General features: G+C 41.8%; 1 protein-coding gene across 3 annotated transcripts in view; it reads left to right on the top strand.

Moving 5' to 3' along the window:
• LOC101554047 (nuclear RNA export factor 2-like) overlaps positions 1-13,728 on the top strand; it is an 89,463-nt gene that overhangs the window by 40,231 nt on the left and 35,504 nt on the right. Inside the window, exon 1 of one of the 3 annotated variants that reach the window (XM_055122025.1) lies at positions 8,663-8,741. The exons of the other annotated variants lie outside the window; for them this stretch is intronic. The gene's annotated coding sequence lies outside the window, so the exon portion shown is untranslated. Of the gene's footprint in view, positions 1-8,662; positions 8,742-13,728 lie in introns of those variants that run through there. 3 annotated transcript variants of the gene reach the window in all.

The raw sequence follows: 13,728 nt of genomic DNA on the forward strand, positions 1-13,728 counted from the left end.
CTGGAGGGGCAGTGGGGCGAACAGGCTCAGGTCTATCTCCCCCAAGAATTTCTTCAGCTACTCATCTTCTATGTCCTGATCAGTAAGGGGCGGCCCTGAGACAGCTGCTTGTTTAGTATCTGGAGAGGCCCACTCTCCAGGCCACTCCTGGAAGCATGCTTTTAGATCTGCTACTGTTGCACGCAAACCTGGTGGGGGACTTTTGCCTGTTTTTTCTGTCTGTCCCCTAACAAGCTTTTCTACCTGATCCAGGTGTCCCAGGAGAAGAGGTCCCCAGTGGGAACCCACGGAGCCACCTCAAGGATAGTGCCCCAGATCTTAGCTGCCCCATCTTCAGAGAATTCTAGCCCCCGACTCTTTAGCAGATAACATAGGGCTTTCAGAGCCGGGTGATGCACCTTCTGAATGGAGTTGCCCATGATGTTAGGGAATCTAGTAGTGTCAAAAAGGTCAGGATAGATGATGGCCCCTCTAGGAGACCACTGAGGCAAAGGAAAGAATACGGAGGAGAGAGACTCAGCAGCGCCCGCAATAAATGGTGACGGATGGAATGCTTATTTACGAGTTCCTGCCCGTTGCACAGTTTTTCTTCTGCGGGGGACTCGAGTTTATCTGGAACCCGAGGCTGTGACCCCCTCATCCTATCACGGGTGTCTTTTCTAGCGGCGAGCGCCCTGTGGCATTTAAGTGCTCGACCCGTGCCCGCGGGGAGAAAGGTGGTTGCTGCTGGCCTTTTGAAAATACACAGCAAGAATGAGACAATACAGAACAGATGCTAGGCACCCCATAGGCAGGGGGAGAAGCGAAAACAAAGTGAGAATTGACTGAAACAGTCCTGTCCCAAGGAGGACTCTTCTGATAGCCTGCCTATCAGGGGACAGAGCTTTAGCTCCGTTGCATTCCCCTTCCAGAATTCCCAGCCTGGTTTCTCCATGCAGTCGCCTATTTTACTGCATGGATTCGGGGTGGTCAGGGGATCATACCTTGCTCCAGCGATGCCCTTGCTGTCCACGTCCACACCGTCCCTGTTTGTGGCGCCAGATGTCAGGGTCCTGGCCATTAGACCCCGGCAAACTAGAGATTGATCACCCAGCCACCGGACTTACTCCCTATAGGAGAGGGAGTGGGAAGGGAAGAAGCCTCTGCCCTGCCCCCCTGCGCACCGCGGCCACCCTATCGCCGCCATCGAGAAAGAGCCACGCAAAGGGGGGAGAGTTGGAAGTCAAGTAATTCTCATTTTATTGAGCTCACATACCAATATTTAAAGAAGAAATTTTAGGGAGGCGTGGGTGGGATGGACACCTGGTTATCAGCTCTGAAGAAAACATTTTGCTAGGCCCTTTACAGATGTTAATTGATGATTTATGTTCCCTCCTTCCAAGGCCGGGTATGCTTAGCTCAGACAAGGGGTGACTTTCAAGTTTTATCCCACTATCTCCTTGACCAGGGAGCCCTTCTGGGTGGAGTGCTGGCACAGGGCCTTGGGGCCCTGTTTGAAGAGAGCCTGTTTCTGTCTCTAAGGGCAGGGGATTTGGCCAGGGTCTCAGACTGGCTGCTGAGACCCCAACATTTCACAGCCCTCAGTGATCAGGTTTTACTTCTATCTCTGCATTCAGGGATCACTTTTTGCGTGCTCACGGAACCGTGTGGGGTGCTGAGGATTGAATCTGCGTTAGTCAATGGGCATAGCAAGTGTACTAGCTCTCCAATCCCCTAATCCTATTTTTTCTTGAGTACTCTCCATACCGATTGGAGCGATAGCACAGCGGGTAGGACGTTTGCCTGGCACGTGGCCGACCCGGGATTGATTCCTCCGTCCCTCTCAGAGAGCCTGGCAAGCGACCGAGATTATCCTGCACTCATGACAGAGCCTGGCAAGCTACCTGTGGCGTATTCAATATGCCAAAAACAGTAACAACAAGTCTCACAATGGAGACGTTACTGGTGCCCACTCACACAAATCGATGAACAATGGGATGACAGTGACAGTATCAGTGACAGCGACTCTTCATACTGTTTTCCATAGAGGTTGAATAAGGCTCCATTTCCACCAACACTGGATGAGGATTCCTTTCTCCCCACAAACCCATCAGAACTTTTAGATACACGCCACTCTCATTAGTGTGAGATGATATCTACTGTTTTTTTTTATTTTTATTTCCCAAATCTCTGTGTACCCTGGACACAGGTATTGTGGATAATTGCACACTATCTACATATTTGCTGTGATTTCTTTTTTGATTTTTTTTGGGTCACATCCGGGAATGCACAAGAGTTACTCCTGGCTCTGCACTCAGGAATTACCCCGAGGTGCTTAGGGGACTATGTGGGTTGCTGAGAATGGAACCCGGGTTGGCTGCGTGGAAGGCAAATTCCCTACCCATTATGCTATTGCTCCAGCCCCTGCTGTGAATTTTAATAGGATACCTTCTCCATTACCTTATCCCTAAAAGGCTTCTCTGTCGTTTCCACACTCTGTCATCCCTTGTATGGAACAGCTGACTTGAGGCCCTCTGTTTCATGCAAGGGATGTCACCTCCCACCCTATTTTATTTGTCTATTGGTGCTGTCCCCCCTGTAGCTATGTAGGGGCGCAGTATATGTTATAAAAGTCTTTCACAGTTTTCAGGTTTCCCAAACATATTTAGAATGAATGTTTACAAAGCGTCGGGCCTGGAAGAAGAAATGGCGATTTGATAAAAACTGCACAGGAAACAATTTATGATCCATCATGTATTACAGCCACCTAGTGGCGAACGTATGCATTGCATGTTGACGTCTGAGAGGAAAGTGGGAGGGAGAGATGTCAGTCACCAGCCTGGATGGAGCTTTCTGGAATCTCTGAAACGGAAGAGCATAGAAAAGCATCCTAAAGGTACAGCGATAGGGATACCAGCTCTTTTTCTGTACTGAGGAGAATGCTGTATATTGAAATGCAAAGGCTCTGCTTTGTCTTTTGAGATCTTTAGATAAATAGCTAGAAACCATCCTAGTAAAAGTAGGTCTAGCTCACTTAAGAACTCAAAAACCTGGCATCAGAGCTACAGTACCGTGGGTCAGGTGCTTGCATTGCCTGAGATCACCCTTGATTTGATCCCCAGACAACCATATGATCACTTAGCACCACGGAGCAAATTTCTGAGTGTGGTGGCAGGAGTTACTTCAGAGTATTGCCTGGCGTGCACCAAAGCTAAAAGACTTTAAAACATACTTCAGACCTTATTCTGAAAGTTTTCCATAGAAATTCATTTGTATAACAAATTTAAGTTTGTAAAGCATTTTAGCATTTTTAATGTGCTGGCATTTCATTGTATCCAAGTGATGAAACTTTAGTTCCATTACTGTTTTATTCTCCAAACATTGCAGTTATCAAATTTATCTACATATATGAAAAAATCAGTGTAAGCCTCTCTTTTCAATGTCTGAAAGCATATTTTAAAACCATGAAATTTTTATTATTGTTCATTAAGAAAGCGAATCCAGAATAATCTTACTAATATACCTTCTTAAAAATACTATTTTTTTTTTTTTGCTTTTTGGGTCACACCTGGCGATGCACAGGGGTTACTCCTGGCTCTGCACTCAGGAATTACCCCTGGCCGTGCTCAGGGGACCATATGGGATGCTGGGATTTGAAACCGGGTCGGCCGCGTGCAAGGCAAACGCCCTACCCGCTGTGCTATCTCTCCAGCCCCTTAAAAATACTATTAATGTGTACATTTCACCATAATTAGAATATAAAGTGTAGTGATGCTAATCTGATCCATTAAAAATCAATGATTCATCATTTAATTATTTTCATTGTAACTGTTTTATTAGACCCCTGACTATACTTCTAGCCATTGAGATGATATATGCAATTTTGGCAATCCATGAAACTTGGATTTTAGTGTGTTATTATTTTTTAAAAGGATAGAATCTGTGGTTTTTAATGCTATTAATATGGTTTCTCACAAACATGATTCTAGAACCTTCACCAGTCAACAAACTTGCTTTACCCCAATACAATTGTGCTGCTTATTTATCAGTTTATTTTGCCTTTCAATTTTTCTTGCTATCTTGCTGTGTATGTTGAAGTCCCAATGGGAGAGAGTGGTCATTCTGTTCCTGTCCTTTTCTTTCTGACTGTCTTGACTAGCCTATTTTTCTCTAGTTGCATCCATGGTGCTGCAAATTCCAAGTTTATCCTTTATTAGAGCTATTTATTACTTTAGTAGCTACTTATTGCATCCTGTATATATTTGCAGCATCTCGGTCCATATTTTGGCTATGGGACTTATTGTGAAAACAGATATAGGGAGGCCTGGAACCCTATGAATTAATGTTTAATGTTTTTGTGTTTTTTGTCTAGATGCCAAGAAGTTCCCTGAATTGTATGGAATTGTCTTTTGTTTCTGTGTTTTGCAACCCTTAGTGCTTAGGGTTTACTTTTGGCTCTGCACTCAGAGATCACTCTCTTCGTACTCCAGGAGTCATACTGTGTGCTTGGGATCAAACCTGGACCAGCCAATGTGGAGAGAAAGTGTACTATCACTCCAATCCCCAAATTCAGTTTTTTTCTTGACTTCTCTTAGTACTATTTTCCTAGAAGTTGAAGCAAGCGACATTTCCACCAACAGTGGATGAAGATTCATTCTCACCACAAACCCTTCAAGATTTTTTTTATAGGAGACCCTGTCATTGGTGTGGTATGGTATCTCAGTGTTGCTTTGATAGTCATTTCCCCAAATCTGTAATCTGCACACAGACAATGTGGATATCTGTCCAGTCTCCCCTCCACGTTGACTGTGTCTTTAAGTGCATACATTCTGCATTAGCCTCTCCCTGAGAGGATTCCTTGGCATTTCCTCCCTCTCTGTCCCTTGCATGGAACATCTGGATGAGGCCCTCTGATGCCTCTTCCTCTCTGTCCCCTCCCACCCTGTGTTGTTTGTCTCTTGGTGCTGTCACGTCCTGTGGGTATGGAGGGCCGCAGCATATATTATTGCAGTTTCTCATACTGATTAGATTTTCCAGGCATAGAATGATTCTTTCCATAGGGCCGGGCCTGAAAGAAGAAAATGGCGATTTGATAAAAACTGCACAGTAAAAAGTTTACGGGAGTCATGAATTACTGCCATGTAGTGGCTAAAGTTTACATTGCATGTTGCCAACTGAGCGAAGTGGGAGTTTGGAGCTTTCTGGAATTTTCTGAAATGGAACAGCAAAGAAAAACGTCCTATAGTTATATGGACAGGGCTACCAGCTTTTCCCTATACTGAAGAGAATACTATGTGCTAGAATGAATAGGGTGTGTTTTGTCTATTAAGAACTTTTGATAAACTGCTAGAAACCTTCATAGCAAAATGGATCTACCTCACTATGAACTAAAAACGTGGGTCCAGACCTATATAGTACAGAGGGGAGGATGCTTTCCTTGTCCATAGCCGACCTAGGTTTGATTCTTGGCTTCACTTAGGGTGCCCTGAGCACAGCTAGAAGGAATTTCTGAGTGTAGAGCCAGGAGTTACCCTGAGCATTTCCATTTGTGGCACCCAAGCCCAAAGATTTTAAAACATACCTCTGCCCTTTTTCTGACTAGTTTACCATAGAAACCTATATATATAAAGGAATTTTAATATTGTGCAGAATTTTAGTTATTTTCCTGGTATTTCATTTTATCCTAGTGATGAAAATGTACTTCCTTTACCATTTTTCTCTTACAAAGAGTACAATTTTCAATCGGTGAATCACTGTATCACTGTCATCTTGTTGCTCAACGATTTGCTCGAGCTGGCACCATATTTTCTGTGAGACTTGTGGTTACTGTTCTTGGCATATCGGATATGCCAGGGGTAGCTTGCCAGGCTCTGCCGTGTGGTGAAATACTCTCGGTAGCTTGCTTGCTGGGCTCTCTGAGAGGGACGTAGGAATCGAACCTGGGTCAGCTGTGTGCAAGCAAAGGCCCTACCAGCTGTGCTATCGCTCCAGCCCAATTAATGAACATAAATATATATATGAAAATATCACTGTAGCTTCTCCTTTCCATTTCTGAAACTATTCATTTACAACCATTAAATATATATCATTATGCATTAATATAGAATTTCTAGAATACCAGTACAAGTGTATCTTCTTAAAGGGTAGTTAATATGTAAATTTCGTCACAATTCTAATACATGGTAGAATATAGGGTTACGTAAATCTAATCTGGTTATAACAAGTCATCTTTCTCATCATCTAATTATTTTCACTGCAACTGTTTTTTTTTAATTTTTATTATATCACCATGTGGAAAGTTACAAAGTTTTCAGGTTTATGTCTCAGTTATACAATAGTCAAACACCATCCCTTCACCAGTGCCCATATTCCACCACCAAAATGCCCAGTATACCCCCCGCCACAGCCCCCCGTCCCAACTGTATAACTGATGAATTTCACTTCATTTTCTCTCTACTTTGATTACATTCCATATTGCAAAACAAAACTCACTATTGTTGTTGGAGTTTCCCCCCAAGGAAGACAGCCCTACTAAGGAAGCATTTGATAATTGGTTTGTCATTAAAAGATTGTATGTTTTCAGTTTTTAGAAAAGGTCACGCGGCTGCATTAGCGGCCCCGCGGCTCGGATGGGTTCCAGTCCCGCAACCCGGAGCCGTGTTAGTTGCTTCTCAGTGTCGCCAGGGCTCTATCCGGAGAAGGTGTGCCAGCTGTACCTCTTCCTTCTGGATCCCTGGTGTTGTTGGCCCGGATTCGGGTCCGGAGCATTTCTCCGGCCGCGTTGCTCACCAGACTGCCTGGCCTCTTCTCTCTTTCACTACAACTGTTTATAAGATGCCTAACTATCCTTTCATCCTATACAGTGACATTACTATGTCAATCAAACCTTATTTGGCATTCAATGTGTTTTTTAAAAAATTGATTCTGTGGCTTATATAATGCTATTAATGTGGTTTCTCACAAACATAATTCTAACACCAAACCTTTGATCAGTATATGCAGTTGGTGCCCAATTTCAATTGTATTGTTCATTTCTCCTGTAATTTTGCCTATCTATTGTTCTTTCTACTTTGCTGTGTATGTTGAAGTCCCACATAGGAGAGAGAGGTCATTCTGTTCCTGTCTTTCCTTACGACTGCCTTCACTCAGCTGAATATGCTCTAATTCCATCTATGGTGATGCAGATTGCAAGATTTTATTCTTTTTTAGATCTGCGTTGTGTACAGAGCCATTGTGTATATAGCCCAAAGCATGCTGATTCATTCATCCAAAACTGGGCATTTGGATTGCTTCCATATTATGGATGTTGTACATAGTGCGGCAATAAACATTTGCCAAGGTGTGCCATTAGCCATTCGAATGAATGGTTTTGTATTTTGTGGCTAGATGCCAAGAAGTGACATCACTAGGTTTTATGGAATTTCTTATTCCTTTGTTATTCTTTGTTGTGTTTCACAACCCTCAGTGATCAGGTTTTACTTCTAGCTCTGCACTCAGGGATCACTCCTTGCATGCTCACGGAGCCATGTGGGGTGCTGAGGATTGAATCTGCGTTAGTCAATGGGCATAGCAAGTGTACTAGCTCTCCAATCCCCTAATTCTATTTTTTCTTGAGTACTCTCCATACCGACTGGAGCGATAGCACAGCGGGTAGGACGTTTGCCTGGCACGTGGCCGACCCGGGATTGATTCCTCCGTCCCTCTCAGAGAGCCTGGCAAGTTACTGAGATTATCCTGCACTCATGGCAGAGCCTGGCAAGCTACCTGTTGTGTATTCGATATGCCAAAAACAGTAACAACAAGTCTCACAATGGAGACGTTACTGGTGCTCAGTCATGCAAATCGATGAACAATGGGATGACAGTGACAGTATCAGTGACAGTGACTCTTCATACTGTTTTCCATAGAGGTTGAATTAGGCTCCATTTCCACCAACACTGGATGAGGATTCCTTTCTCCCCACAAACCCATCAGCAGTTTTAGATACACGCCACTCTCATTAGTGTGAGATGATATCTACTGTTGTTTTTTATTTTTATTTCCCAAATCTCTGTGTACCCTGGACACAGGTAATGTGGATAATTGCACACTATCTACATATTTGCTGTGATTTCTTTTTTTTTTTTTTGCTTTTTTGGGTCACATCCGGCAATGCACAGGAGTTACTCCTGGCTCTGCACTCAGGAATTACCCCGAGGTACTTAGGGGACTATGTGGGTTGCTGAGAATCAAACCCGGGTTGGCTGCGTGCAAGGCAAAAGCCCTACCCGCTGTGCTATTGCTCCAGCCCCTGCTGTGACTTATAAAAGGATACGTTCTCCATTAGCTTATCCCTAAAAGGCTTCTCTGTCGCTTCCACACTCTGTCATCCCTTGTATGGAACAGCTGACTTGAGGACCTCTGTTTCATGCAAGGGATGACACCTCCCACCCTATTTTATTTGTCTATTGGTGCTGTCCCCCCTGTAGCTACGTAGGGGCGCAGTATATGTCATAAAAGACTTTCACAGTTTTCAGGTTTCCCAAACATATTTAGGATGAATGTTTACAAAGGGTCGGGCCTGGAAGAAGAAATGGCGATTTGATAAAAACTGCGCAGGAAAAAATTTATGATCCATCATGTATTACATCCACCTAGTGGCGAACGTATGCATTGCATGTTGACGTCTGAGAGGAAAGTGGGAGGGAGAGATGTCAGTCACCAGCCTGGATGGAGCTTTCTGGAATCTCTGAAACGGAAGAGCATAGAAAAGCATCCTAAAGGTACAGGGGTAGGGATACCAGCTCTTTTTCTGTACTGAGGAGAATGCTGTATATTGAAATGCAAAGTCTATGCTTTGTCTTTTGAGATCTTTAGATAAATAGCTAGAAACCATCCTAGTAAAAGTAGGTCTAGCTCACTTAAGAACTCAAAAACCTGGCATCAGAGCTACAGTACCGTGGGTCCGGTGCTTGCATTGCCTGAGATCACCCTTGATTTGATCCCCAGACAACCATATGATCTCTTAGCACCACGGAGGAAATTTCTGAGTGTGGTGGCAGGAGTTACTTCAGAGTATTGGCTGGCGTGCACCAAAGCTAAAAGACTTTAAAACATACTTCAGACCTTATTCTGAAAGTTTTCCATAGAAATTCATTTGTATAAAAGAAATTTAAGTTTGTAAACCATTTTAACATTTTTAATGTCCTGGTATTTCATTGTATCCAAGTGATGAAACTTTAGTTCCATTACTGTTTTATTCTCCAAACATTGCAGTTATCAAATTTATCTACATATATGAAAAAAAAACAGTGGAAGCCTCTCTTTTCAATGTCTGAAAGTATATTTTAAAACCATGAAATTTATATCATTGTTCATTATGAAATCGAATTTAAATAATGTAACTAATATACCTTCTTAAAAATACTATTAATGTGTACATTTCACCATAATTAGAATATAAAGTTTAGTGCTGCTAATCTGATCCATTTAAAATCAATATTTCATCATCTAATTATTTTCATTGTAACTGTTTTATTAGACCCCTGACTATACTTCTAGCCATTGAGATGATATATGCAATTGTGGCAATCCAATGTAACTTGGAATTTAGTGTGTCATTATTTTTTAAAAGGTAGAATCTGTGGTTTATAATGCTATTAATATGGTTTCTCACAAACATGATTCTAGAACCTTCACAAGTCCACAAACTTGCTCTACCCCAATACAATTGTGCTGCTTATTTATCAACTTATTTTGCCTTTCAATTTTTCTTGCTATCTTGCTGTGTATGTTGAAGTCCCAATGTGAGAGAGTGGTCATTCTGTTCCTGTCCTTTCCTTTCTGACTGTCTTGACCAGCCTATTTTTCTCTAGTTGCATCCATGGTGCTGCAAATTGTAAGTTTATTTTTTATTAGAGCTACTTACTTACTTTATTAGCTACTTAATCCATCATGTATATATTCGCAGCATCTTGATTCATTCATCAGCTGCAGCTCTTTGGGGTTGCTTCCATCTTTTGTCTATGGGACTTATTGTGACAACAGATATAGGGAGGATCCTTTGAATTAATGTTCAATGTTTTTGTGTTTTGTGTCTAGATGCCAAGAAGTTCCCTGAATTGTATGGAATTGTCTTTTGTTTCTGTGTTTCACAACCCTCGGTGCTTAGGGTTTACTTTTGGCTCTGCACTGAGAGATCACTCCCTGCGTACTCCAGGAGTCATACGGTGTGCTTGGGATCAAACCTGGACCAGCCAATGTGGAGAGAAAGTGTACTATCACTCCGACCCCCAAATTCTAGGTTTTTTTCTTGACTTCTCTTAGTACTATTTTCCTAGAGGTTGAAGCAGACGACATTTCCACCAACAGCGGATGAAGATTCATTCTCACCACAAACCCATCAAGATTTTTTTTATACGAGACACTGTCATTGGTGTGGTATGGGATCTCAGTGTTGCTTTGATATTTATTTCCCCAAATCTGTGTAATCTGGACACAGGCAATGTGCATAATTGTCCATTATCCCCTCCACGTTGGCTGTGGCTTTAACTGTGTACTTTCTGCATTAGCCTCTCCCTGAGAGGCTTCCCTGTCATTTCCTCCCTCTCTGTCCCTTGCATGGAACAGCTGGCTTGAGGCCCTCTGATGCCCCTTCCTCTCAGTCCCCTCCCACCCTGTGTTATTTGTCTCTTGGTGCTGTCACATCCTGTGGGTCCGGAGGGCCGCAGCATCTGTTATCACAATATTTCCCACCGATCTGATTTTCCTGGCATAATTAGAGTAATACTTTATATAGGGTCGGGGGCCGGTAGAAGATGATGGAGATTTGACAAAAACTGCGCAGGAAAAAAAATTTATGCTACTGTGTTTCTGCCACCTAGTGGCAAATGTATATATTGCATGTTGACATCTTAGGAGAGTGGGAGGGAGAGATACCAGCCCTGAGCTTTCTGGAATTTTCTGAGACAGAGACCTTAGAAAAGCATACTCTAGGGATAGGGAGAGGGATACCAGCAATTTTTCTACACTGAGGCGAATGCTAATGTTTGAGTGATAAGGCTATGTTTTGTCTTTTGAGATCTTTTGATAAATAGAAACCTCCATGGCAAAAGTGGATCTACCTCACTTTTCAATTTAAAAACGTGGTCCCAGAGCTATAGTACAGCGGAGAGGGTGCTCGCCTTGCCTGCAGCTGACCCGGGTTTGATTCCCTGAGCACCGCCAGAAGGAATTTCTGAGTGTAGTTCCAGGAATTCCCCTGATCTTTGCCTGGTGTGACCCCCAAGCCAAAAGTTTTTAAAACCTGCCTCTGCCGCGATTCTGATCAGTTTTCAATAGAAACATATTTCTATGAAAGAATTTTAAGATCGTGTAGTATTTCAGGGTTTTCTTTGTTTGTTTTTTGCTTTTGTTCCAGGGTGGTGGTCACACCCTGCGATGCACAGGGGTTACTCCTGGCTCTGCACTCAGGAATTACTCCTGGTGGTGCTTAGGGGCCATGTGGGATGCTAGGAATCAAACCCGGGTTGGCCGGGAGCAAAGCAAATGCTCTACGCGCTGTGCTACCGCTCCAGTCTCTATTGGTTTTATTTTATTTTTTTATATTTCTGAACCTTTAACAATGAAGCTGTGCAATCACATAATAGAATTTTAGACATTTTTATTAGTCCCCCCAAAATCCCACATTCTTGAATAGTCATTGAATTTTCATCCCCATTCCAGTTCCCAAAGTACCATAGAGACAGTTTTGCCTATTCTGAAAATTTCACATAAATGATGTCATAAAACATGTTGTGTTTTTTCACTTTGTTGTCAAAGTTTGTGAATATTGCACCATATATAAGAAGACCATTACTTTTATGACTGAATAAAATTCTCTTATATGAATCTGCCACATTTTCTCTTGTAATTCCTCTATTTGGACTATTTCACTGGCCTATTTAAATTGTGGGACAATAATGCATGGTGATGATTTGTTAATTTGTGTACTTAATTTTATCCAGGTATATGTATTTTTCCTCGGGTAATAAGTAGACTCTTCACACACATTTTTTTATTCATTCATTTATTAATTCAAACATCTTAAGTATTATAATGTATTCACTTATATACCTTGTTTGTGGGCCTCCTAAGTGGTTTTCAGGAGGCCTGGAGACCCATCCTAGTGATTCTCAGAGGGCAAGAGGACTTGTTGCTGTTCCTTGGAGTCTGTGGTGGTGTAGGGTACCTCACCTAGAGGTGTTTGGGGTATCATGTGGTGTTAGGTAGGGATGAAGTTGGGATTTGTTGCATGTGAGGCATTACTATAAATTAAAGTGACTTTAAGTTAACGTGAGTACCCATGGGAAATATAAAAACAATATATTAAAACAACCAACCAGTCCATAAATCTGGTGGAAGATTACATATATAATGGTAGCTGGATATACGAAATAGTCCTCATCTTTCTTATTGCTCTAATAGTGAGAGATTCTTTTTTTAAAAGTTTCATTTATTTATAGTCATCACCAGAAGTAGCCATTATTGGTTTGGTTTTGTTTTTTGCTTTTTGGGTCGCACCCAGCAATGCACAGGGGTTACTCCTGATTCTGCACTCAGGAATCACTCCTGGCGGTGCTCAGGGGACCATATAGGATGCTGGGAATCGAACCTGGGTTGGCTGCGTGCAAGGCAAATGCCCTATCCGCTGTGCTATTGCTCCATCCCGAACAGTGAGAGATTCTCGACAATTTCCTTATCAACCATTCTTTCTATAATGTGAAATTGTCATACCACAGCTTATAAGTTAATGATGTTTTATGTCCTTTTGTATAAACATAGATCATTGCCATTTCTACCACTCAATTACTTTCAATAATCAATTTTTGGCCCCTTAAAGGATGAATGGCATCACCTCTATCGAGAATACATTGAATATTGTGATAAGGAAACAGAATAGAACCACATACATATCCCTTACATGGTGTGAACACTGGAGTAACCTTGTTTTGCCTGTCTCACACATCTGTAAAAGAGGACTCATGAAACCTTCCTTGCAGATCATAGATAGGAGCTAATGGGAAATATCTAGAGAAGAGATGGTGCATAGTAGGACTTTAACACACATGAGTCCTGGTGATGTTTAATCTTCCTACCACAACAAATTCTAGAGATAACACCTGGAAATGTGCCAGTAAGAAATAATATACACCCACGTTCACATAATGGGTTATTTGGTTCACAAATCATTTCTTGTTTGCTAAGGGAGCAGAAAATAGAGAGGAGATGATCAATCACTTTTTTTTAATTCCTCGTCATTTTATGTGCTCTAATTTTCCTTGTATGTTAATATTGAAAATTACTTTCCAACTGAGCTTCCAAACTATGTTCAGGTAAAGGTTGCATGAAGAAAAAATGCACATAAAGAGGAGACAAAAATGAATTATATATTTTGGTCATGATTCTAGTCTCATTACCTTCTACCAGATGATGCACTAGTCTTTCATCTGTAGCATAAGCTTCTTCAAAGAGGTGTTGGGGAGTTAATATTCAGGTGGACAAGTTAGTATAAACATGTTAATTACAATATCTCAAATTATTAGTTTGAAGGTCATCATCTATCAAGGTGATAGTTAGGCATCCTAACTATAGGAGGCAAAAGTTTACTATTCTGTTCCCCACTAGATAAATCTGAAATATTAATTTTACATTTGGGAATCTGTGTTTGTCATCTGTCAGGCTGAAATAATGATTTGTTTCACACAGGGTTTTAAAAAGTAATAATAAATA

This window comes from Sorex araneus, chromosome X (genome assembly GCF_027595985.1).
Source record: "Sorex araneus isolate mSorAra2 chromosome X, mSorAra2.pri, whole genome shotgun sequence".
NCBI classification, from domain to species: Eukaryota; Metazoa; Chordata; class Mammalia; order Eulipotyphla; family Soricidae; genus Sorex; species Sorex araneus.